This window comes from Bombus affinis, chromosome 7, assembly GCF_024516045.1.
Source record: "Bombus affinis isolate iyBomAffi1 chromosome 7, iyBomAffi1.2, whole genome shotgun sequence".
Classification (NCBI taxonomy): Eukaryota; Metazoa; Arthropoda; class Insecta; order Hymenoptera; family Apidae; genus Bombus; species Bombus affinis.
Genome location: NC_066350.1, coordinates 798,177 through 824,949, shown reverse-complemented (window position 1 = coordinate 824,949; position 26,773 = coordinate 798,177). Strand labels below are relative to the sequence as shown.

The 26,773-nt window shown below is 40.4% G+C and overlaps 1 protein-coding gene and 1 long non-coding RNA gene across 4 annotated transcripts in view; one reads left to right on the top strand and one right to left on the bottom strand.

Annotated features, from left to right (window-relative positions):
• Positions 1-26,773, bottom strand: part of LOC126918344 (uncharacterized) — a 79,807-nt gene that overhangs the window by 36,134 nt on the left and 16,900 nt on the right. The window contains exons 1-2 of one of the 3 annotated variants that reach the window (XM_050726144.1): positions 723-1,390; positions 555-638 (exon numbers count right to left, since the gene is read on the bottom strand). The exons of 1 other annotated variant lie outside the window; for it this stretch is intronic. The gene's annotated coding sequence lies outside the window, so the exon portion shown is untranslated. Of the gene's footprint in view, positions 1-554; positions 639-722; positions 1,391-26,773 lie in introns of those variants that run through there. One more of the 3 variants, XM_050726143.1, reaches the window with a different exon arrangement.
• Positions 13,852-19,078, top strand: LOC126918424 (uncharacterized). The gene is made up of 3 exons (XR_007711325.1): positions 13,852-14,768; positions 16,790-16,902; positions 18,760-19,078. It is a non-coding gene; the product is annotated as an uncharacterized LOC126918424 (long non-coding RNA).

The following is a 26,773-nucleotide window of genomic DNA, read 5'->3' as shown; positions in this document are numbered from 1 at the left end:
AAATCGAACTTTTCATCGCATCGATCGAATGTCCTAACTAGCTAATGAGCTAAGAAGAGTTTCTATGCGAGCGTGGCAAGTGGTGCTGATTGATTTACGATCGTTCCAATTGCGATCGTGGAAAAAAGAACGAAATCGATTTCTGTAAAACCGCAATGCAAACGGCCGTTATTGCCACCACTCGCGAAGGTGATTGGATGTGAGTATGTTAATAAAATGCGTCTTGAGAAGAAGAGTTGACGTCACATGGTGGATTGATTTTAATGACTGTTGCTTTCTTTGGATCTTCGACAACGATGTGTCGAGCGTCTCGTAAAGTAATATTTGTTTAAACGGTCGTCAACAAATTGCCGTGTGAACGAGTCACGAAAACGGTGCCTTACGAAATAGGTCTTCGTGGTAATCAGTTTGTATAGAGTACTGTTCCGAACAAACATTTCCGACGAACATTTCATGATTTTAATGATTGAATGCATTCTCTATAGGGGCATAAGAATTTGTAGTACTTTCTAAAATAATCCTAGTATTGCTCTAAAAGATTATAAATCACTTACGATTTCACTGCTATTTTAAACAAAAACTGGCGGTCAAAGTTTTACAGCATTATTGATCGATATTCTCTACTGGTATGGTTGTATCTGAAACAAAATTTTAAAATGTTACAAATGTTACATTATGTAATATATATAAAATGTGTACAATTGTTACAAAATCAGACTAACTGTATAATTTTATACGTTGACTTTAACGATGAAAGAAAAGCATTAAGAACGCGACGTTCGCGCGGTCGCAGGGGCGATCGAAAGGGTGACGAGAAAGAGGAAGAACGATGCGAACAGACCAAGGGGGGTTTGGCAGTGCGACAAGCGCAACGCTGGAAATAGCGACCGGGGGTAGGGAGTCCGGTTTATAGTTAGCTCCTCTTATAGTTAGCCGCTGACTAGCTCTCTGCAGAATGCGAAATCGGTCTTCAAAGCTTCCTCCCTTTCGCCTCTTTCTTCCATGCCCTTTCGTCGAACGCTTTTTTATCTGTCGCCAATTTGCAGACATATTCGTTTCTGTCCGATACTTTCTTCTTTCCTGCATCTTCCTCCTTCCTCTTTTTCCTCCCACTTAGGTCTTAATCGTTCACTCTTACCAAACTATTCTAACTCATCCATAGTTTGAACTTTCTCGGGCCCGTTTCTGTTTTAGCTGGGTTTATTTTTGCGCGACGGTTTATCGCATTAGGATCGTGAACGCTTCTCTTTGAAAATGTCTCTTGGCCCAGACTCAGGAACACGCTGAGCGACGGAATCTTTGTGAAAAAAGGAAAAGCACTGCAGTTTGCTCGGATCGGGAATGAATTCCGGCGACGTATTACGAGTGTTAAGGGATCTAAGTCCGAGAGACATTGTCACGATCGCGACTGGATGTCTGGCTACACCACTCGTGCAAAAATAATATAACGACACTGGTTTATTTCTATATTCTATATCGGATTAAATTCTATTATATTAGATTCTATAATAGAATACTCGCGTGAAGATTTAAGACGAATAGTGCCTTTAGCGAAATGCTAGTCGAAGATCCAAGTGATACGATATATTTGCATAGAGTGACAATTGGTAATTATGCAAGGAAGAGATATTCCATTTTGTTTGTATTATTAATAAATACTTATAGAAGTCTGCTTAATTATTTTCGGTTGTTACGTGATTATCATTCTCACTTTAAAAGGGCAGTACAGATATTTTAATACAGGTCTATGAAAAAAAATGAGGGAAGAAATTGTAAATAGTGTTTGATAAGTAAGTAGGTTGATATATTACTTTCTCTATGAATTCACATTTTGAAACAAAAACTAAACTCATAGATGAATAATAATCTTGAAAAATATCTAGTAGAACGATGTCAATTGCGCAAATTTGATAATTTATGACGAAATGGTAGCCAGTTATCAAACACATGTACCTACTTATACTTGAAAATCTAGCTTCTGTTAGGTATAAGAATGAATGACGATTCATCCAATTTAATGTGAGAAAACCAGGGATCGAGGATAAAGCAATTTATCGTAATATTCTACGAACGCGAAGATGTATCAAGCTATACTTATCCGATAAATTCATCAACGAATACCAAATAAAAATCCTAATATCCGATATTAAAGTGAGAATTACACTGAAAAGCATAATCGCGATACCAAATACCATATATTAAAATTTATATTTACCTACCTATACGTTGCCTACGAATCGATCATTTATTATATTTATAAAGTCTGACACTATTAAATCTAATTACAATTCATGAATTTTAGCTTCAGTTGATAAACGCGCATTGATAACGCGGTATCATAGTTAGTAACGTAACTATGTACTTTAAATATACCACACTTAGCACCAAGATCGGCAAAACGCGCGTTACGAAATTGATAGAAACCGGAGATCGAAGGCAAACACTTAAATTCAAAACAGAGGAGGAATATCATAAGAAAGCTTTACAGAAAATCTGCAAGACAGTATGATTTAGCAAATTTCGATCGTTCGCCTCTGTGAGAAGGGTTTCGTGATATAAAAAGCATGCAAGAATAAAAGAAAAAATTGAAGGAGACGAAAGAAGCGTAGCGTGGAAACGAATACATCGGTATTAAAACGCGACTCTAGGCCTTACTGCTTTAATTTGCCACCAAGGGAAAAAACGATTTCAGCAATCTGCACAACCCGTGTGACTTTTTATAATTTACGTCCCAGTAAAACATCTTGTTGGTTACGTTCGCACGTCGGATTTGATTAAACGGGCCTTCGATTCTTCATTCCAGTTGGCCGATCAAAAATGATAGTCATCGTCCAATGAAAGCTGTTTTCCTGTGCATGGTTTCCGCCGGATTCGCGTCGACAGTGCTTGCAGTGATAAGTAAGCAGTCGCACGCGCGTGCGTATACTTTACACGAGTCAATAATTAAGCGATAACTTCAGTACATGCCTTTGATAACAATTGTCCAGTGCAGGAAGGACATTACATAACTTTTACTACAATTTTAAATTTATCGCCCGAATGGGAGATACGTCGCTCTTTAATTACGTATAAACACGCACTAATTCACAAGGGGTTTTCAAGGTATATAAATTGTATCCTTTCTAAATAGCGCAGTTTCAGAAAACTGGAGCACAACAATTTTTTGTCGACATTTTATGAATGAACCAAGTAACTTTCAACTTATTATCAACGCACATTTTAATATTACTAGAAGAAACGAGGTGCATTTATACATCATAATCGTTATGCGGAATGAATGAACTATAATGTGGCACGATTTAATAAATGTATAATGGAGATTCTCATTATTCAAACTGTAAGAACAGGGAAGCGTGAGTGGATAAATAAGAAATTTCACAGATAGGATGACGCTGATATTTAAAAGTAACATTAAATATTTAAGAAACAATAGCATTTTCCTTCAGAAGACTTATTATTAAGGCTTATTAACCCGATATTTTATTTCAAGAGAGATCGAAACCACGGCCGAAACTAGACCGTGATTCTCTACCTGAGCTATTCAAGCTCATCCAGACTCATTCTCAATAACGCCTTGATTCTCTCTGGTTGATACCCTGTACGACGATTTCACTCGACTCCAAAGCTCCGATAACAATCCTAACGCCGCTCAACAGGATCCATAATCCAAACAAATACGTATACGGGCGATGAAGCGTTATACTCGCCGCGAGCCGTTATCGTTAAACCAACTGATCCTCGTCCTCTAATTACGCAGCCCTTCCGACCAGACTTTTACGAGATGAATCGGTATCCGATACGATATATGAGCAACGTCTGCGACGAAAAATAATTAACTCGAAAAAATTCAATCCTCCCCCCACCTTATGTCCACTGTGTGACCCTCTGTTTTCACGTTAATTCCATAAATCCCAGTGCAAAGACACGAAATACGTGGCTCAACGGTCCGAAACGTACGCGCTGCTCGTGGCTAACATCAAATTATAAATAGACTGAACTATCCCATTTATCAGCGTCAATAGAGCCGTAAATTTCGCGGCTAACTGTTCTCACTTTACCATCTGGACAGGACCGAGGGAAGTGTCCGCTGGCGCGACATAGCGAGTTAGTGCGAGTGAGCACCAGCAAGGATACGCTGCAATCATCCGCGATTTCAGGGTCTTCGCTGACTGCGCTGCGTCAACTCTCTTAGATTCACGCCGGATAGTTAAGTCGTGTTAAATGACCAACGCAACTATCTAGATCCAAAGTACCTATTTCTGGTAAAGGTCAAGAGAAAAAATGGTCGACGACGCGATTCCAATGGCGATTCTCGCGCGGTTCGGGACGAAAAACGAATTCCTATTACACACGGGTAATGTATGTTGTATTATATTTCAGGTGTTATTTATTGGGCTAACGTCATCGGTGCCAGACCGTTGTCGAGCTTCTCCGTGTCCTCGCGACATCGTGCGTATTAATATTCAATTTGCATAGGTTTCTCACCGATGTGCCGCCAGATAGACCATAGTGATTGCTCGCACGCTCTTACGTGATTATTTACGGCGGTTGTTAGGCCGCACTTTAATTTTAGTTGCCAACAGGTGTCGAATTTTCTCGATAAATGTGCGAACCCTCCTATCTTAAATTACACGCATAGTTTAATCACGAATCTAATTAAATATACATCGATTTTAAGAAATTCGCTATACTATGAAACGGGAACAATAAATCCAGGCACCAAACCATAATCCAATAAAAATATGTCTACTTCCACGCCCAATGTCGACACAACGGAAACTTTTTTCTATTATTAAGAAAGAAGCAGAAGCACATGGTTCGCCATTAAGCAAACCGATCTCGTCCGCTCACAGGTTACATAACCGTGAGACAAAAGAGAGCTGGCCGAGTCAGAAAATTACAAGTTGGCCACTTTCCATAAAGATGAACGCGTTTGGATTGGAGCAACGTGACAGAGAAGATAAATTTGACCGGTTTTTCGACAGCGCAGCGTTACGCTTTAACATTAGTCCATCACTTTTCGCGGGTTCTATAATCACTTGAACGTATCCATTCACGTGACCAAATAAGTATTTCCCGCAATTCCCGGCTATCCCTCGAGATTTCGCGGCGTCCACCTATTATCAGCATATTTCAGAAGCTCCTTCTTAAGGACCTTGGAGGCCCGTGCCCGGTAATAACGCGAAACCGGCTGTATCCGACAGTTTGGTCGCTCGCTCGCTCGCTCGCACCTACACCTATCTTCCTCGACTCACACCAGGCTAAATGAATGCAGTCGCTTACAGCTACTGGATACGAAGATTACCCCAAAGGTAATCCTGATCGTACGCAGCTCTCGAAAGGATCCCCCCTCCGGCTAGATTTCTCCTCGAGCAGTTGCTTCTTCTTTTTTCCCGATACCTCCTGCGCTGACGCGCGCAGTGGTATAGGCTCCATTTTTACGGCATCGAAATCGTGTCGAACCCATCCACGAGCTGCAGATTGCACGCCTCGAAAGATATATTTTCGATCGGCCATTCGGATATCGGTCGATGAAAAACTGGTTCTATCGATTTCATTCATTTTGGTAAATGTATATTATTAAACCGATCGTTTGGAAATGAATTTTTCTTTAAAACTCTTAGATTCTAATGTAATATCCATCTTCCAATTATAGTACAATACAAGGAAACAGTATAAATTTTCTCAATTCTTAAACAAACTATATATTTACCATCGTTTTACTTGATCTATCATTCGCAGGAACGAATATCTTCGAATCGTAAGCCGTGTCGTCATTCGACCGCAAAAACCTTCTAACACTCGAGAATCCAGGGGATCAATGACTGACACTATCTTTTACAACACCAAACAACCAGATCCGTATCCCTTGGACGATCTCGAGTTCGCCCAAAGAAATATATCTGGATCGACTAAAAGTTAATTCCACACCAGTGTGCGTGTCACTCTGTCCCTCTCGGTCTTCACGATCGCGGCTGGCTCTTCGTCGTTGGTTCAGCCTCCAGTGGAGGCCGTTCTATTCGTAGAGGAGAGCAGAGGAAGCAACCGATTAAGTTTTTGTTCCCTCGAGTCGAGAATTAGAGGTTGAGAGAAGCTAGCTCTCTCTCGTTGTAAAGAATCGGGGGACGTTGAGAAGAACGCGCCAAAGGAAGAAAGGTCTAGAAGAAGAAGAAGAGTAGAGGAAAAGAGCGGGACCATCCATCGAATGGACCAATTCGTGCACCTGTTCGACTCTCTCGACCTGCTCGATTCCATAAAACATTAACTAGCGTGGTCGTCACGGAACCCAGACAAGGGTCCAACCTCGACCGACTCTCTGGCCTTTGTTCTTCTTTTCCTGCCGGCTAGCTGGACTCGTTCTTCCTCCTTTCCCCATCCCTCGATCGATTGTACGCCGTTCATTATGGAAGGGGGTGGGGAGAGAGAAAGAGAGGCAGAATTACGTTAATCGCTACGAGTTAAGTTAATCGGACGAGAAACCCACGATGAATGGCGAAAATCGCGGAACACTTTGCCACGTCTTCATCAATGAATGCGACTTTTTGAATGCGGAGATTAAAGAATCGACTAATACGACTAACTCCGTAATCGCGTAGAATCTCGTTGTTTTAGAGTCGTCATAAATTACGAAAGAATTTGAAAAATCGTCGAGCCTGTTCCGTAAGAGTTTCGTTGAACGTCGGTGAACGGAGTAACGTTCATTGAAATTTAGTTAGAAAGAACAAGAGAGCATGAATTTGTTTTGAAATATTTCCGATGCAGCTATTTCTTACTTGAAATGAAAAAGAAGTTATCTGTTATAATAGGAAGGTTTTCCACAAAACATCGAGAAGCTACGCATCAGTGAAATTATTCGATACGTACTGTACATCATTCCATGTTTTCCCCATCTACGTACACGAGGAACGTCTCACTTTCATGAAATATGATTCTCCATGCGCCGGGGCTTAACTTACCTACATAGAATTACATTCAAATATTTGCTCGTGCCGCCAGTAATTAATCAAGGTAGAAGAAGGAGGAGGAGGAGGGTTCAGGACAGTAATCGATTTACCTTTTTAAATTGTTTTGACGTATACATACAGTTAACTACGAGGCCACGAAGCTGTATTTCCACTGAATGAACATTTCTATGCGGCCTTTTATCAGGCATTAGACATATTACGTGTTTCGATAAATCATTCCTTTCCGCTTGAAACGCACCCCGATAGGACAGTCTCTTCTTATGTGTGTGGGACTGCCGTGCATGTCAGCATAATACCAAAGTCGCGGTGTATCTTTTCTATCTTCTCGCTGCCACGCACTACGATGTCGTAGGAAAGATAGCGGTTTTGTCGTTATTATTACACGGATGTTGCTTTGCTTATTTCTCGGAATCATATACGCTTCCACTTTATCGGTACTAGAAATCCAAACAAGATACGTTTGGTAACTTAGAAACGAAGTTGATAGAATAGTTCTTTCATAAAGTTCGATAAAAGCAGAAATACAAGAAGGAAGAAAAGAGATTTTCTGCGATAAATTCTTCAAATTCTTCGGAGGTATTTACATCACCGATGCCTTTATAGCGTCGATATACGCGATATACACGAAACAGATCGATATACAACTTGTACAAAATGAGACACTGTCAGAAATAATGGATGGAATTCCTATCTTACGTTCAGTGGCAGACAATTCCTATAGCAACCTAGTACGAAGTAAAAGCAAGTGTCGAACCGGTTTGTATCGATGATTGATAGTAGTTCATAACAGGTGATCTGTTTCTGTATTTTTTATCTTTTTAACTTGCATGAAAATCCATGCACTAGGACTGCGATAGAGTTAACGCGTATAAGTATAGGTCGCACAACACCCTACAACTACAGTGCTCTAAACAAAATTTACTAAAATCGCCACCTTCGATCGTATTGTAATACAATGAGCATATAAATATAAGATTTAGTAACCGTAACTGGAGTATCACGATCAAATCCGTTAACATTAACGCTTTGAATTATAACAAATTTCGATTAATTTGATTCCAATGACGACGTTAACGCTAAAATCAAGCCCGTTTCGCATCACGCTCGCGTAACGCGAACAAAGAATTTCTCTGCAACGCTTTCGAAGACTCAGTGATTGTTTGTTCCTCGGCTGAAAGCAACTCGACGTCAGGAAAATCAGGCAGCAGCAACACTCGCGTGTATACGATGCCTTAATTACACGCGGGGTCGACGCATTTAATTGCGATACTTTCGTGACCCAGTGTCAGGCGTAGTGCGGACTTCATCTAACCGTTTCTATCTGAAGAACGACGCGCCGTGATGCCGTAACATGGGTTGAAACGTTAATGCGTTCCGACCATGCGATAAATCACCAAGTGTATCTACAACAAGCTCGAACGGTGAGCAGACCGCGACCGAAGGAGACGAGGAGAGCCGAGGAAGAGGCATTCTAGCCGCGTGTAATTCCGTAGAGAACGTGAAACGACGCGACGCAGCGCGGCGCGGCGGAAGATCGAAAGTCAAGGGACCATGACGAGCTCGACCAACGGAGGAAAGCATCGACTTTCATCGGCTCAGGAAGCCATCCATTCACGGATCATGAACGGTTCTCGCCCTTGCTTGCTTCATTTTCCAAGATCAAGGCTGTAACCAGATTTTGCGTTTTAACACTTTGAGACCTAACTAGAAAAGGAAAGGCATTAACGCGGAATGTTTTGTGTCGAGGTTTCCCGCAATGGTACAAGTTGAAATATCGAAGCTACGTATTTCAGAAACGTAATTTTGAAATTTATGAAAAGTCCAAGATGTCCATATCATCGGTTTAGCTGTCAGACATAAGATGATTTTAAGAATTTGTAAAGGAGATGGATGAGATAGTGATAAATGCGAAGCGACAATGAGATATAACAGATTATTTTCTGTTATTTTCTGTATACTCGAGATTTAAAACAACGATAATGATAGAAGCGCTGAGTCAAGTTAAACGACGACCGAAATGAGGGCGGCTGACGAACGATGATCAAGCACGATAAAGATGTGCAAGCTCGATATATCTAAATGCTGAACGCTATTCCGTGTAAAAATTATGGGGAAATTGGCGATAAATGAATAAATTATTCCAAAAGAAGTTTCCTAGGTTTTTATATTCAGCCAGAATTTAAATCTCTAGACAACAATTTATGCGTATATATCTTGTATGTATTATAACAAATATACAATATATTTTATTATATAAGAGAATGGCATATTCGATAAAGTAGAAAGTGCATATCGATCATTGATCATGAATAACATCGTTTGCTTAAGCTAAGAATATACAATGGAAATAAATGCTTACGCAAGTGCGTATGATGCCAAACACCTCACATTTTGCATACGATTAAAACAGATATCATCAAGAAAAGGTATAACATGTTGCTCGAATCTTCTTTTTTTTTTTCCAAAACCTTATAGATTGAACTGATTATTACGACAGAAAGGGGGAGAGAAGAACGTCCTTTGCGAGGGACCATATCCTTCAACGAACATGTAATTATGTTAGCTTTTTGTTTTAACATTTTTTTATTTTTCCAGTAATATATCATCATCTATCGTATCGGCATTATACAACAAAAAATTCGATTTATATCTGGTTATTGACGAAATTAATTCTATAAGAAACTGGCATCGGATATCCTGTTATTAGAAGTTTAATAGAATACTATTATAATGTTTCATTGGTAGTATTTCTTTAATTATCACAGCGAATAGCTAGTCGAATACAGGATTCTTAGAACAAAGATATCCGTTGACAAGACTGAATGGTTCAATCGGTATAATGGTTCAATGGTTCAATAGCAATAACTCAGCAAGATAGACGCGAGCTGGAGTTTCTTTTTAATACATGATTAAATCTCTTCGAAATAACTCAACGTGATTTTACCTCCTCGATGGCTGAAGGATTAGGATTAATCCTTATAGATCGCAAAGCAGCGGATCGAGCTTGAGAGACGAAAAATTGACGTAGAAACGACGACGGACCTTTAGGCTCGTCAAATCGTCTGAGCTTGGCCTATCCTGGGAGCATAAATGTACATGCGTATATGCATCATGGAAGATTGGAAAATTATAATGTCTTAGCTAGCAGGAAGAGCCAAAGCATCGGGGGATAGGCACCGGATACTTAAGACGGTAACAACGTAATCCGGCGAGAGTAAAAACGTCGACTTCCTCCGGGTACCAAGTCGTCTTTCTACATTTTATCACTTTGCTCAATGGGAGAATGTAACGCGTTACATTCGTTTTGCTCCGATCGCGATCGCTCGGAAGTTGGGGTTTTGATCTCGCCATCGACTGGAATTGGAGTTTCTCGAAAGATAAACGAAGTTTCAGTCGTTTGCATTTTCCAACGACCATGACGCAAGCGATCGTAGCGTGCATTGTCTTTGAGGTTTTACGAGTTCTTTCCTTCGGCAAAAGGAATTTTAATGGGAGATTTTTAGTGCCAGGATTAGGACTTTACAAATCATTAGGCTTTCCGCGTGTATCTTGTACGCATCGTCTCCGATGTCTCCTATTTAATTATGTAATAAATTATAGAAAATGAATGAAAATATATGTATATGTATGGTATATTATAAACACTGTTAAATATGATCGATACATGTGATAAAACATGGTATTTCGAGATAATGGCGCAGAGACATTACGACTAGAAAGAAGTTCTTGGAATTCAAAGTATAGAAAAGATATCTTGTAAATTCTAGAAAATATCTACTATTTTTCACGAATGGATGTTTACTGTATATATATATAACATTAATTTTATATCGTAAACGAATCGATTACTGCTTTGGATTATCAAACGATTATCCACTCATATGCGGGCAATCTGAAAGACTCTAGACAGAACGATGCCAAGGACATGTTTACACGTAGCGCTAGCGCTTGCGTATTATTCGATCTGAGCAAATCTTTAGTTGTTTCGCTAAAAAAGTGATTTACATTAAAATTGGAACATATTTGCATGCAATTACAGACAGCGAAAGATCGAAGACCGTACACCTGCCTATACTATTTAACCACGAACACTGTTATCTATCCCGGACAGTTGGAAAAAATATATCACTGACATACCGGTGAGTCAATCGCCTATCTCACGTAGAACGCATTCCGTTTCGCTGCTACACCTTGCATTGCGTTATCTCTGATTCATGCTACTTAGAGGGCTGCGATTCGATAGAAATTAAAATAGTTTTCTTCGGTTTGTCCATTATCTGTGAACGACATAAATTTTCAAACGCATTCCCGATATCACTTTTTGCGATTCTTTCCGAATTCGGAAACCAATTCGAGCTAGATCAATTAAGGATTAATTACGTCGTTAGCACGAATAAATCGTCCGTGCGAACAATCGATAGACAGCCTGTCGTATTCGTAGATAAATTACCTAATGCAGCTTACAATCTCTGTTAATACACGGTAACTATTCATCACCATTCGAGAATATTTATTAAAGTAAGGAGAGCCACGATGTAGTTACGCGATATCTGATGTACCCAATGGCTACTCGACTAGTTTCCTTAATCCAACTAAGTGGATAGTCCCAGGAAAGTGATTTTATATGAAAGGCAAAACGGAAATGAGAATAGCTGTAGGGGGAAACGCGGCAATCGGAATACGATAAAACGAGAAATTATTAAAAGTACGTTTGGAATCGAACCAATCGTAGACTTACTTGAAAACTTAGACGATATGAAGTATCAGAAAAAGTCGCATAATTTAATATCCGTAATAATTACGAAGGATAAAAATACAGGCCTGTTAAGTCATTTTTAGCGAAGGATAGTTATAAACTCGAGTCGGAATAAAATAGCACGAGGTTTTATGATTGCTTCCTAAAGGGATTTACGTAATTTTACTCTTGAGAACCTGTTCAAATGCGGACCGATGCGATACATGAGTGATAGGTAGACGATATTGACGCGATAACGGTAAAAACTATTATCTAAGAATACAAATAAGAAAAATTAAAAACGCGCTTCTTTCCTGTTGCCGATTTTATCGCAGAACGAAATCGTAAACGGTGGAGTCGCATCCGTTAAATTATAAATAGAGAAACGTGAGATCGTCGATCGTTCGTCGAATGTTCAACTACTACACCTGTTGACCAAGATAACCTGTGGGGTCGTATGGCACGTGCCGACATTTTTCACTTTTTTAACCATGGACGCACGCATCTGATTTACCTGCCGTCAGATAAGACAGTCCAGTTTTCCCTGGTAGCTGCTGGCAGCGGTTCGGCCGCAAGCCAGCGCGCGCCACGCGTGTCCAATAGAATTCAAATGCGCCGCTAGAGACATTCCTCCGAAGGATCGTGATCCAGACGGCTGAACCTGTGTGCGTGCAGAAGCTTCGACGTGTGGTAGGAACGCGAATTTCATGAGACGTGGCAGACTACCGTCCTCAGAGCGCGAAGCTTCTTGTAATGAAAATTCGCCGAGTTCTAATAGATCCTCGAGTTATTCTCACTCTCTTCGCGTGGTATGCTTTGCGATTTCTCAAAGTTTGATTAAAGTTTCTCAAAGTCAAGGAATATATAATATTTTCCAAAAGATTGTTATCATATTCCTGAAGCAGGCTTTTAACGTATCGGATAACTTGCAATATCGTGATAATCTTCTTAATGGATAATATTTGTGACGATAGATGCAGTAAGTCTGTTCGAGATTATAGTTCTGGAGATGTATTTTGCGAAGAGCTGTTTGATTATGCACGAAGAAATACGAAAGAACTTTTCGCTGTCCAAAAATAATTTCACGCAAGATAAAGTGCAGCTCACAAATACGTTGCGTGACATGAAAAATCCAGTTTCGAGACGCAGATAACAGTACTACCGACTGAAATAGTACGTACGTGTCTCGAAAAACCATTTGAAAGCCGAAAGTCCGAGCCAGCTAAAGAAATACAGTCTCAAAGTTTAGAGGAGAGCCACGTCGCGTCGTTGTCGTTCGCGTAAAGCTCTCATGGAAGAAAGAACGGGGATCGCTCGGGGTACCAATTTTAACGTGCCTCGGATACGAACTTTGGTTGAAAAAACGCGAGCAAATTGACCGTGAAAATCGAGTAATTGAAAACGATTAATGTGATGCGTGAAGCCACATGATTCGGGATAGAAAGCGACGCAATAACGTATGTTGAAGTATTTCATAAATTTCCGTGTAGTCTTGTTCTTCGAAGAATAATGATCGTAATCAAACTTCAACGAAATATGCATTTAGACTTCAACGATGTTTCTATATTTTCGAATACCATGTAACTCCCGATTTAATACGATCTTCCTTTTTTATCTTAATCCATATCCAAACCTTATCGAGGATTAATCTGCCTTTTCCTACAGGGAAGATAATACACGATATTATCGTAAAACTTGGACAAACTTGTGCAAAGATACACGCTAACATCTTACATCGAATCAGCGCTCGAAAAATCTCTTGCAACCACAAACTCGAAACAGCCAAAGTCGCATATTGTAACGAAGCGAAAGACAGGATTCTCCTCTGGCTGTACGCGTAGCTTGTTGCAAGGATCAAGCAGCAGAAATCGCCAATAAACAAGCAGAAATTGTCAGAAAATTCCTCTCCTGTATCGCGTGGAACTCGAACGCTGGTGACGAGACTTCAAACTCTATCCTCGATCCGCCCGCATGTTCAATACAGCGCAACTTCAGCGTCGAATAAACATCATAAACGTCGTTCGTCTCGGACACGCTGCTGAATAAATTCAGACGGTATTCGACGGGAGGAAGAATCAGCGAGGACGGGTTCATGGAAACGCGAGAACGCGCGCAAAGCCAAATGGAACTTACTAAAGATAGGAGAGAAGAGATTGGAAGAGGAAGACGCCCACGTGGCGCGATAGTAACGCAGCATCGACTAGTGAGAGGGATTTTCATTCAACGTCATCTGTATCCTCTCCTTCGTCGTATTCGCGATGGATCCATGACATTCGCAATCCGTACGAGCAAACCGCAACTTTGATTATAGTGCGCGATTTTACAGCGCGTAGAGTGGATTCCAAGTGTTCTCAAGTACATATTTGCAGTATTGAAAAATTCTACTTAAAGTATGCTGTTTTATTTCCAAATCGGTGCTTTGTGTTGTAAATAATATGACTTACCCTCATGTTCCTCAAAAGGTATCTGCTTTACTTAACTCGACTATGTTAAATTGTCGTTAATATCATCATGATTAAATTATTCAGAAATGTCAAAATGAGGAAAAGACATCTTTGTAATCTACAAAATTCACGTTGTACTAAGTGAAAACATGAGAAAATTACATATTATCTATGGTAAAATCACGAAGCTAACTAAAATATAATCTGCCATAAATTACTGCGGAAACTGTTTTATCAAACGTATTTGTATACATGCGTAAAATTGGCAGCCGATAAAAAATAATTACGAGTGACAAATGATGGTCAAATAATTTTTACAGTTTTTAAGTATATTTCATACGTAGTCTATATAGTTTTACGACAACAATTACTTGTCTAGATGAAGCTGTACTCCAAAGGATTTATTACCGAAATGTGTACTGAAAATACGTTTGACTTGGAGTAAATTGTACACTTCGTAAACTACGATGAAGAACGAAAATTCTATCTTCCTCGTACGATTATAATCCACATACTATCCTTTGCGAACGAATGAAGAGACAAATGAAGAATAATCATAAAGCCATCAAAGTTTCGGACGATTTATAAAAATATCGATTGGGCATTACAAGAATTCAACCTCGCGTAAGACTACGAACACGCAGAAAAATCCATTCGAGCATCAAACCGTGTGAAACGGCGAATCATTTTAAGTGCGCTCACACGTGACAGAACGAAATTCCTCTAAAACGCAAAGACAGGTCCTTTTCGAAACTAGACGCTCAGACTTCCTAGCAAACGGGACAAAGAAGGGAAAAAAGTGATAGAATGATTGTTCGTCCCGTGAAGCGCGGTTCTTTTAAGATCAACAAGAACTAAGTGAAATTCGTTCGGATGCGTGGCAAATGCACAGGAAAGAGGAACGTTGCGTTCCATTATGGTGAGGCTGGCAATAAAAGTCCATCTACGCATCTGTCTTTCCTAGTTTTTCTCAGTAGACAGTCTCGTACCATCCAAATGGATGACGCAGCATCTTTCGCATGGCACTGAAACTGTCTCTCTCTCTCTCTCTCTCTCTTCCTCTCTTTCTATCTTCCTCCCTATAGCAAAAATATTCCGCAAAGTTGGAATAAAATGGTACGTACGTTCGACGCGTAACACGAATATTGCCGTGAAATCAGCCATGTCACATAGAGCAACGCGCATTCTGTTCGATGATAAAAATCTTGATTCTGTTCACTTTTCTATAAACAATTGCAAAACGTATGCGTCGTTCGTGCAAAAACGTGATGCGGCGTTTTCGAAATAACCAAGAAAAAGGGTCGCAGTTGACTTGTCCAAGGTTCGTGTTTTTGTTACTTCATTTTGAGGAGGTTAGATTTGCTTTACGATTGTGACGCGGTGAATCGATTATTCAAACTTTTAAGCGTTAATCATATGCGACGATTTGTGGACTATCGCGTGATAAGGCGTGTGATCTGGTATTTATGTATTAATTTTAGAACCTGTAATGTCGAGATTACGTAAGATTGGCAGAACTACAAAAACCTGAAAATATACCACTTGCAGATCAAGGAAATCCAGGATCGATCGCTAGATTACCGCATAATTCCCGGAATGATAAACTGGCTAACCATCCTACGGCTATCATCCAGAGTGGAAATCACTCGGGCGATTTTTCGATCGAGGACGCTCATCCAAGCGATCCAGGAACGTGTATTTTAAAATCACTTGAATTTTAATCGAACCGCGCGCGGTTGTCATCAATTAACGTGCATTAAAGCTACGACGAGCAAGAGTGTTCATCCGGAGGGAAGGAGTTCATTCCACTTTGGCGGGATCGTGAGAGACAGAGAGAGTAACGGAGACTAGATGCGTGCATCCAGCTTAGCGAGGGAAAGATGGCAGCTCTCATAGGTTTCAGAAGCCCTCGGGGTCCGGAGGCCGCCACAGCCTGAAGGCTTAGAATTCGCATCGTGAGGCACATCACGTCTCCGTGGGGTCTTCGTTTCTCTTCCTCCTCCCCGCTGCTTCTTTCTTCAGCTTCTTTAGCTTCTCCACCTTTCCTCTGCTTCTCATCTCCTTTTTTCCACCGGTCATCCTATCGCGTTAGGTCACGCAGACAAAACGTGCACCAAGGGTCGGGACACGACGCGCTACCGTGCACGCCACGCTTTAGAATGAATTTCGTTTGCATCCTTCCAATTGCATTCCTTTCGAGCCCTGAGCCGTTTCCTGCCCGCGTGTCCTCCAAGCAGCCTTGCCGCGTACTTTTCCTTTTTCCCCCCTTTCTCTTCCCTTTCCCTTTGTTCAACGATCGAGCGGCAGATACCGCATTGATGAGAAGGCCAGTCCTGCCCGCTGGTTTATCATTCAATTTATCAATCATATCGCTAGTTTATATTATTGGATTCGCCGTTTCAGCAGTAACTTGAACGAGTTTAAAAACCATTGTTGTTCGTTATACACACTATATATATATATATATATATATATATATATATATATATATATATATATATATATACATGATAAAAATATATATATATTTTTTATATATATTTCCTAATTTAAAAACAAAAATACTCGCCTTTTACGATTCTCGAGTAAGGTCTAATGAATTAATCATCCACTAATATCGAATAACCGTTTCTATTAATTTACAGTTTTCGATTCAACGATGTTTCCACGTTCCGATTCGATGATCTTCGACCGAAAGCTCGTCCAAGAGGATATCACGTGAAAATCGTGGTAGTCGAAGCACGAAGGGCCGCGCGACGTGCGTATACAATCTATTAGAATGCATTTCTTTCGTTTCGTATTTCGCGGCCGTTCACAATGTTCGACTGCATTCCGAAGGGTGTGCCACTTCCTGCACGTGTGTCCTCCAGGCAGCCTTGCCCTCCCCCACAACATTTCATGTTCATAGAAACGGCTGATGAATCATGTTCGTTTATCTATCGTCGTTTAGAAATTTTTATCCGACAGAAAGTGCAATAGAATAATTCTACTACAACGAGAAGAACGTTGGTACTTAAGAATTATCAGTTCATCTTTAATTTATACTTATATTTATCGATTTTATTTTACTACTATTAGGGATACATTTAACAGTTCCGAAAATAACATTTTTCAATCTCATTCTATTGTATCAAATTTGATTTCGTGACCAAGAAGAATAAGAAAACTTTGTCTATTTTTAACTGATATAGCAATGAAAATAATGATATATTAAGAACTATAAAATGATTTCTAGAAATGTAGGCAAATATGCTACAAGTACATTATCAAGTACAAATTCAGTGAACAGTAATTACTAGGGCATTAACTATGAATTGCGAGTAAAAGAATAGACAGAAAAAACGTATAATCAATCATTAGTTATTATTACAACGCATGGTTACATAAGTAATTAATTCACTTTAAGCGAAATTTACCGCTGCACACATTAAGAAAATTATTTTCTCTTTATACGATCGAATTCTTATGAGCTTAAAATATCATTGTTTAATGACGAAATAAACATATGCTGCGATTGTAATAGACACAAAAACGTTCTCGATAACTAACTACAGTTCCTATGTAACTTCTCGATAACTTCAGTTAGTTCCATAAGTAACACGTAACTACATGATAGCCATTCATTTCCTTGGATAATTTTAATAACTCATTTTAATACATTTCGTGGCAAAAACTAATTCAACGCTATATCATGTTGATATTATCTGCATTTACCAAACAATTTTATTCATCTAAGATGCGCGTCATCCTTAACCCTTTGCGCTCAAAGTCTTTTTCGCTGAGACCTGCCAACAATTGGAGACGATTTGCCACATATTTTGTGTATATTTAAATGATTTCACATACAAATTAACACATAAAACTACTATATTTTAATATTTTACGTATGTTTACATTTCAAACGCTATATTCATCACTGCTTTCCTTTTCTCTATCAAGTACTCTATGTATAAATGTAATTTCGTCGTTTAAAAACGAAAGATCAAACTCATCTTCATTTGAGCTGATTTCATTCCTACATCCCAAGCTTATAGGGTTCAACAAATTTGAAAATAATATTCCTATTGCTACGACTGCCAAGCTCTAACTAACGCCGAAGACGCAGCCCGATTCATGATCGCGAACTTGAACATAAGAATTTGGAACATAAGAACATCGCGAATTTGACATAAGAAAATCTTATAGGCATTTGAAGTGTATTATTCTACATTTCGTAAGATTATACGGAAGAAGCTTAGAAACCCATTCATGAAGCTGTATTAGTATCTGCGCTTCGACTTCCAAAGAAATCAAACCTAAATAAACATCGTCGCCGTTCGAGTCACTGTATCAAACCAAGTGATGGCTGAGAATCACCTCTCGAGTGCAAAGGGTTCATATTCAATTATTCGCAGTGAAAAAAATTCAATCTGCAGCTGTATTAAAAGCTATAAGATTTCTTCAACATTAACAAGCGAATTCTATATTCCGTTCCTATTAACACTCAGAATCGCCGATTTTCTCTTTACTTTAATGTTCGCAAATTACATAACGATACACGAAATGGCGCAAAAATATCTGATGGTATTAGCTGAATTCGCAGAAATGAAAATTTGTCGTTTGTCAAAAATTTCAGTCGTTGGCACACTTACCCTTCGACGAAACACCAAAAAAGCAGTCTAATGACCAGAACGATGACCACCGTGAAAAAAGTTTCCGTTATTACGAAAATAACGAGCATGGAGAGCCGGCAAGGGTCATTTTCGGGCAACCAGGAATACGATAACTCAATGAAGAAGCAACGTAGCGAGCGTCCCCGTGATCAATCGACGATCATGTTACGGAACACAAAGTCTAGGTCCACCAGAAATCCGCTCGGATTTCTCAACTGGATTCGTCCGGGGATCCGGGACATTCGAGTAACGAGAACGCTGACGAAAAACGAAGACACAAGATACGGACGAAAAGTTTAACCAGTGGTCCAGTGACACCCTAAGACTGGGCTGTTGGTAACGGATTCTCTTTTTCTGACGTTCGGAGTCAGATAGTGTATCGAGATACTTCGAAAAGTACCGAGGTCTTTGGAAGATGTTCTTCATACGGAACTTTCCATAAATAGATATTACTAGGAATTTGGAGGTAATAAATTGAAATATCGTAAAAACGTTGACAGCGTGAAAGAGTTCCTTCTAGAATTTTACACGGCAACGTCTAGTCAACATACAACTGAATTATCTTCAGTTACTAGACTAGCTGACAGTCGATCGATTATGAGATCTCATTCGATAGAACGCGTCGTTGGAAATAACGTTTACAATCAAAATTACGCACATACAAGAAAAAATGTACGGAAAAACAAAATGTTGACAAATTTTGAATAATCGCTAAATGTCGTACACTCGATATAAGATCTCCTCCGTGTGAAACCTAATTTAAAATAATGCGCGCTTTATTCGTTGACACGACTATAGCAAATGTAAACCGTTAGCAGCAATCGCGCGTGCATCCCGGTTAGCGTCAGAATAATTACTCGTTCGCATAGCGCGGACCAAGCTAATGATGGTGGTAATAGAAAAAAAGGGGATAAACACCAGATAATTGCTATGCGACCTGATTTATGTCTCTCCCTTCTACCAATTGCTGGATTTGCAATTGCGAACAAATAAAGTGTGATCTTTAATAGGCACCTTGCGCTAATAACACCAACGTTTTCTTTCGTTTCTGTTCTTTTTCCTCTGTCCACTATAGATGTGATAAATCAGAGTGTCTGCACATAATTTTATCGCCGTGCAACGGCACTGTTACATTTTATATCGATTTTTTCGTATCTTTTTTGTATATACGATCGCTTCACATTTCTTCCAAATGATGCAAAACATTTTCTTTTAGAAAAACTTAAGGTCGATCGTTTAGTCCTATCGACGAAGAAGCTGCACGAAATATTCGGAGGTACGTCGAGTGGGCCAGTTAAATGAATGCACAATGATGAATCATATCTCAGGCAAAGAAGTTGAATCTTTAAGCGGCATGACCTTGGATCGACGATACAGAAGCAACAACTCGCGAATTAACGTTCCTGTCGATTCTTTTCTTTCTTTTTGCCCGGCTAATTACGCGTATCGAGTAGTCTAATTAACGAGACATACACCATTTTCAAGATTACAGAGAAACCTTCAAACGGGATCGTCGATGGTTCGCTGAAATAATTTAATGGGGCATCGCACCAAATAACGCTCTCCTCTTCGCGATTTAGTCTCGATCGAACGGAAGCTAGTAGACGAAAGATAAACGCTATCAGCTTTAGTGTACAACGAATGAGAAACTTTTCCTACCGGCAGAGATCGATAAAACGGATATACGGAGTGGAAACTATCGATCTTTTTGCCAAGAAACGCTAACTTATCTTGATTTCAAATACTGCAACAACATTTTTTCCTACGTCCAATACGAACTCGGTCGATCCTTTCCATTTCCTTCAAGTAGTATCTACTACCAAACCGATATCCAGGAAATTGAACACGTCCAAATCTACTACGAGATTCTTTCCAGAAGTTGTGAAAGTCAGATGCGACGCGAGTTAGCGCGGAAGGAGCCAAATGAGTGGATGCATAATGGTGAATCATATCAGTGCCGAAGAAACTAGATCATTAAGCCATATAACCTTGGATTTCTTGCCAAGTTCAGTGCACTGTCCGGTCGGCTAGGCTGAATATACCTACTCCAGCGCTACCTACCGCCTCTGTCTCTCCTTTCGTTTCCTTCCTCTTCTTCGTCTTCTCCTCTCTCCATCCCACCCAGATCACGCAACCTTCTCTTTTCCCCTCCGGTCCCTATACTCAACCCACAGCGCCTCTCTTCCCTTCTTCGTACTTCGTACGCACTTGCACGCGTGTACAGAGGTATCTCGCGCATATCCTCGCTCCTCTCTCGCTCCTTGGTCGTAGTATTTTTCTCCTTCTAGCCTCCCCCTGTCTCCCGGGGAACTCAGCCATCTAGGCCTATCCTAGTTTTTGCCTATCCAGAGAGGCTGACCGAAGGAAGGAACCCGGACCCGGTCTGCATAGCCTGCCACCGGTCTTTGAAACCATCTAAGGCCGGTTTCTTTGCCTTATACGATCATTTCTTCGCGGCGAATAACGCGCGCCACGCGAATCCGAATGCGTCCGGGAGACAGAGACCAAATAGAGCGAACCGAGTGCGTATGTCGAATCGAGAGAGCAAGAGGAAGAGAGTTCAAGGTGAGAAAAATCAAAGATCGAGCAGAAGCGCGAGGAAGACCGAGAACAGAAAGAAATATGCTACTCGACGGTGCGGCACCGCCGAGGAAATGCAGAGGATCAGAAACAAGGCGAAAAGGATCGGTCCAAGAGAAAGGGAGGAAGATATACGGCGAGACACATCGACGGCGATGGGGGAAGAGGAGGAGAGCAAACGTATAGTGAGAAAAGAAATGGGAAGAGACAAGAGAGAAGAGAGAAGAGAAAAGAGAAAGGTTCTTGGCTCTTGGCAGACAGCGATAACGACGAAGTGTAATGTGCAATGTGTAATGCCTTCACTTTCCATCGTAAACATTTCGAGGCTGTTTCTCTCATGCGACGATAGGACGTCGCGCGTCGTCTGGATTTTCTAAGAGGCACACCAGCCATTCGCCCCGCGAATCTTAGATGCATACTCCTTGCCAGTCTCTACGAGGAATTTCGTAGGCTTAATATAATGCTCGGAACGAAATAATGCGATGTGACCGTGCAGCGTTCGGCAAGATAATGCTGTTTCGCTGGCTGGCGCTCAACGTGAGGCGTATATACCGTGCGCCCGCGTCCGTGCTCAGCTTCTACGATCCTTACACGCCACAAAGGTTTATATCACAACCATGCACAGAGTAAGACATTACTCCAAGCATCGGTGTAACGTTTAAGTGCTAGTAATTCGCGGTTAGCGATTGGAATTAAAGAAGGTCGTGCCGTTCTCATGCTTTGTTTGCAAGCTTTAGACACACGTCTTGTGCGTTCATGGATCTCCTCCCGTTCGTATCGTGTCCTGCGTGTTTCTTCTTCCACAACGACCACGTATACGTATATTTCTTCAATGACATAGCACGTAGTGGCTTTCATTCTTGGCGCGAATGATATCATGAACGATTGATTATTTCAAATGCGATGGGATGATTGCTAAGACATCAGATTAATACTTTATTCCTATATCGTGGTTCGCAACGATCGCAGGGAAACGAGCACGAATAAAACAATATTGTTTCGTTCGGAAGGATGATCGTTTAAAATCTCCATTATATGGAGTTTAAATAATTAGTCGCATCAAGAGGATTTAGATATCGAATCGTTCCTTCGAAATTTTATTCGCGATAAGGCTTATTTTACTTTACAAATTTTAGATTTGTATCCTTCAAAAATTCCGCTTGTATATCAGAAAATATCCAAAAATCAAGCTCTCATTCGCAACGATAACTGGTTCGAAAATATCGCTGTTCTCGGGACATGATTCCTCGCTCCTCGAATCTTATCAGTCAAGACAGCAACGGTAGTCTACCGCTATCCTATCTTTACTCGATGATAGGTTACCTGAATTTGTCGAAGTACGCTAGAAAATTTATCGTCGTTCGATCGTAAAAGCTATCTAACGCCCGTGCTTTTTCCTCGCCTTATTTAGAACCGTGCAAGTACCACTATAAGGTATCGCACACGATGCAGAGGAAGGAAGCTTTAATCGTTCCGAAAATTACAGCACGCGCGAATCTGCAGTGCTGCGTTAATCCCGCGACTGTTACACGCGCTATTACTACTCTCTTCTGCCAGAACAGCGTAAAGAGGAAGAGAATCGCGGTCTCGCTCGTAACAGGAAAGTAACAACGCTTTTTCTGCTAGTATCCTGCCACGTAACTGTTCCGCTTAATATCTATTATAAACTTACGCGCCCCTTTCACCCGCGAGAGAAATAAGAAGAAAGAAAGAGATAGGACGGCAGGAATATGCATGAGAGTATTCGCAAAGAGATCTGTGTTTATCGTTATAACGTTGAACACATTGTGTTTAACGGTATCCACCGATCCTAAATAGCCATTCGCGCTCGATTGTACGTGGTATATCCATTGTAGCGTATGTACGAGCGAACTTTGACTATCGTTAATAAACTTTTACGTGGTCGGCTGAAGTTTACGAATGAAAATTGACGATAATTCTACTAATTAACACTTTATTGACTGCTGACGCGATAATATAACATTTCTGTCAGTTGTATCCTAATATAACCGATATTTCGAATCGTATCGTTACATACAACAATACCCGGGATAACGTGATATAAACTCACCTTGCAAAAACGATTTCGTCATTCATGCAAAATTATAAGATAATGAGGTTTATCTAGTCCATTCATATTAATGCGCCTCCAAATGATAGGTTCGTGTTATTAACGTTGCTAATGCGAAAGGAAATGTTAACACGGCAGGTAGTGAAACATTATAATATGGCAATAGTCTTACGAATCCGAAAATAGGTGATAACCGATAATCGAGAAACATCCGTAGAGTCTAACATTTTAAACGACGACGATGAGAAATCATAGTTTTGTCTTTGAGAATTATATGATTTCTCTCGAGTATCTAAATTTCCTTTAACCACTAATCAACGTTAAGCAATACTTGAGACAACCCCTCCACCGTCCCCTCGCCTCTCAATGGCAATTTAATCGCGCCGAAAATTAACCGGCTCCTGAACATACGGCGTCCGTCGAAAACCCGGAACCATCTAAACAGCATTCTTCGTGACAGAACAGCTAAGAAAAAAGGAAGAGAGTAAAGAACTAAAAAGGGCAACACGAGTATAACAGAGGCAAAAGAAGCAATATCTCCTCCCGAGTAATTCGGTCCTAACGTTGCCCTTATGCCGTATAACATCCGATACCTTCACCTTCCTCCATCCGCTAATGCGAACAATGTAAGATAACACCTCTGATATAACCGACGCAAATAAAACGGTCTGATGACCGAATACTCACGCGTGCATATAGTTGCACGTACAGTGGCGATCAACCGATCATCAGGAAATCGCGTTTCAAACTTGCTACATCGCCGAGCTTCTTGGAAAACCTCGAGTTGTTATCATTATCGCGTGGGTGGCCTGTAAGTGTTCATGTCGAGATGCACAGTAAAGTACGAGGTATAAGTTCGGTAGATCTTTCTCGCAGGAAAAATTTTTCTTGCAGGAGTACGATGTAAGATGAAGAAAATTGAAATACGTCGAGAAGAATGATTGAGGAGAATAAAGTTTACGGTGTTTTACCAGGCGAGTTAGTAGATACATGGTTTTTGAGAATTATCAAATAGAAATGCATAGAGTCGTATTACTCAGGTTTGACCAAATCGTGTTTCGTAAAATGAAACCTTTAACCAGTTAAACTGTGGAATTTAGTTTTAGAAATCTCTCATGAGGTTAAGTCATGGAATGGAATATGGAATAGACGACAAACGCATCAAAATAAAGTTTTCGTTCGACGCGTATACTTGTCAAACGCAGTTAGCTGGTTAAGAATCACAATAAACACAAAACAGCAACGATCGATTCTCTAATTTTATGATCTTGCAACGCAAAGAGTGGTCTACTTTTTTGCCCGCTTAAAGTTCAAGCCCGGACAAACCAGGAGGCGCGAGCACCGCGTATTAACTTCCGTTCGCCATACGACCGCGAGAGTCAATGAGTATACATACGTATACGTATGTATGTATATCCACCAGTGTATGCCTATATAGCTTACACGGGTCGCAACGTCGATGCACCTCACATCACCACGGTTATTATAGTTTTTCCCCATAAATTGCCACATGTCATCCCGAGCATACGGCTTACGTGTTATACTCTTCTTAGTTAATTCTTCCAGACATCTTGGATGGTGTCACATGAAACACGCGACGAAACACATCGGTGCATCGTTGCTATATCCATACTAGTTACACACTGCGCGATATATATGCGACGTGTGTGTGTGTATCGACACATAATATAGAGTAGACCATGGAAGATCAATTTCCCCTGAATAAAACATCCTGTCGGTCGGATTGGCGTTATCGATGGAAGAGTCTCTAGGCTGAACGACCAAACGGATGCGATACAAGAATGAGAACATGCTTGTTTCACGGCCTACGCACCGCTAGATATACACCGTGGATGAGACGATAGCGAATATTTGGTATCGATGTCCGGTGTCAATAACGTGCGATCATCGAGTCGGTGGAGCTATGTAAAGCGGATGTAATGAAGGTTTTCTAAAGTAATTTGTGTCACTGCAAATACACGTGACTTTTAACACTCAAATAACACGCCCTTTGATAAGTTGCTTGTCTTTCGGTATGATACTTAATCAATCGAATCGGTACGTTTCATTTATCGATACATCGCAGATTGTTACATTTGGCGATGCTCGCTAACAATGCTAACAACGCTAACAACGCTAATAACACTAAGAACGATTAAGCTTCTTCTGACGTTATGAAAAATAATATATAATTTTGACAAAAGAGTTTTCCCTCTTACGTAGAAAGCGAATTTTTCAGGAAAATGTATCGATCAAAATATCTGAAAAGTTGGGTCTCCTATAATCCGGAAAATGAGAAATCGAGTTTCATTGTTGAATTTCAGAGGCCAAACCAGCCATATGATTCTCTTCCTCTTCGCAGTCAATCTTGCAAGAGTTCTATTTCTGCCATTTCGTTTCATCAGGTACGTTTCATGGTTGAACATTCCCCGCCTGATATCGGGCGTATCGTATCCTCTACTTTTTGCTCGCTTTGTATCCCTTCAACGTGCACTTCGATTCAGACATCGTCTACAGATGCGCACCGTTTATAAAAAAACGTTGAAACGTTAATTTGCCGGTTCATGTTGTCGTCCATCTATTAATATTCTCGAGCATGTCGATTGCGATGAGAAATCAATTCATATAATTTCTCTGAAAAAGAACAAACACAAAAGATCGCGATCGAGAATATGCCAGAAGCAATGACGCGCATCCTGTGGTCCATACTGCAGAACCACCTTCTTCTCTCCGAGTATCCGCTCCTTTCCGCTTGGACGAGAAAGGATGATTCGAATACCCTCTGGCACCGACTGTCCGCCCGCTTGAAAAACCTTCGATGTACATTCTACGTACACACGTAGACCGGAAATACCCATGAGGCACCTTTGCGCAGCCCGCCACGATATTCTTGCGGAAGTACACCACACGGAATGCAAATTTGTTTCGATCCAATCACTTTACGAGAAATAAAATTGATACATCCTTTCCTTCCAAGCTGACATTGTTATCCAAATTCGTACTCCCTCGATCGAGGCAATTGCTCTCAAAACTTGTTTGAATGCTGTCCAATAAACAGATTTTATTCGCAAATATACATACCACAAAAGTCCTAGTATCGAAAGCATTATATATGTATTATATATCGAGCTTATCTTTTGACCATCGACATCGAAATAAAGACAGAGTTCATAAATGAGATCAAAGGTAATTAATCATCCGAATGGAGGTATCAAGGCGGCCTAAATCGAGGCACACAGTTTCGACGCTCCTATCAAGCGTGTCTGGCTGTCTAATTAAATCCATAATTACGATCGATACACATAATTGGATCGAGTTAGAAACAA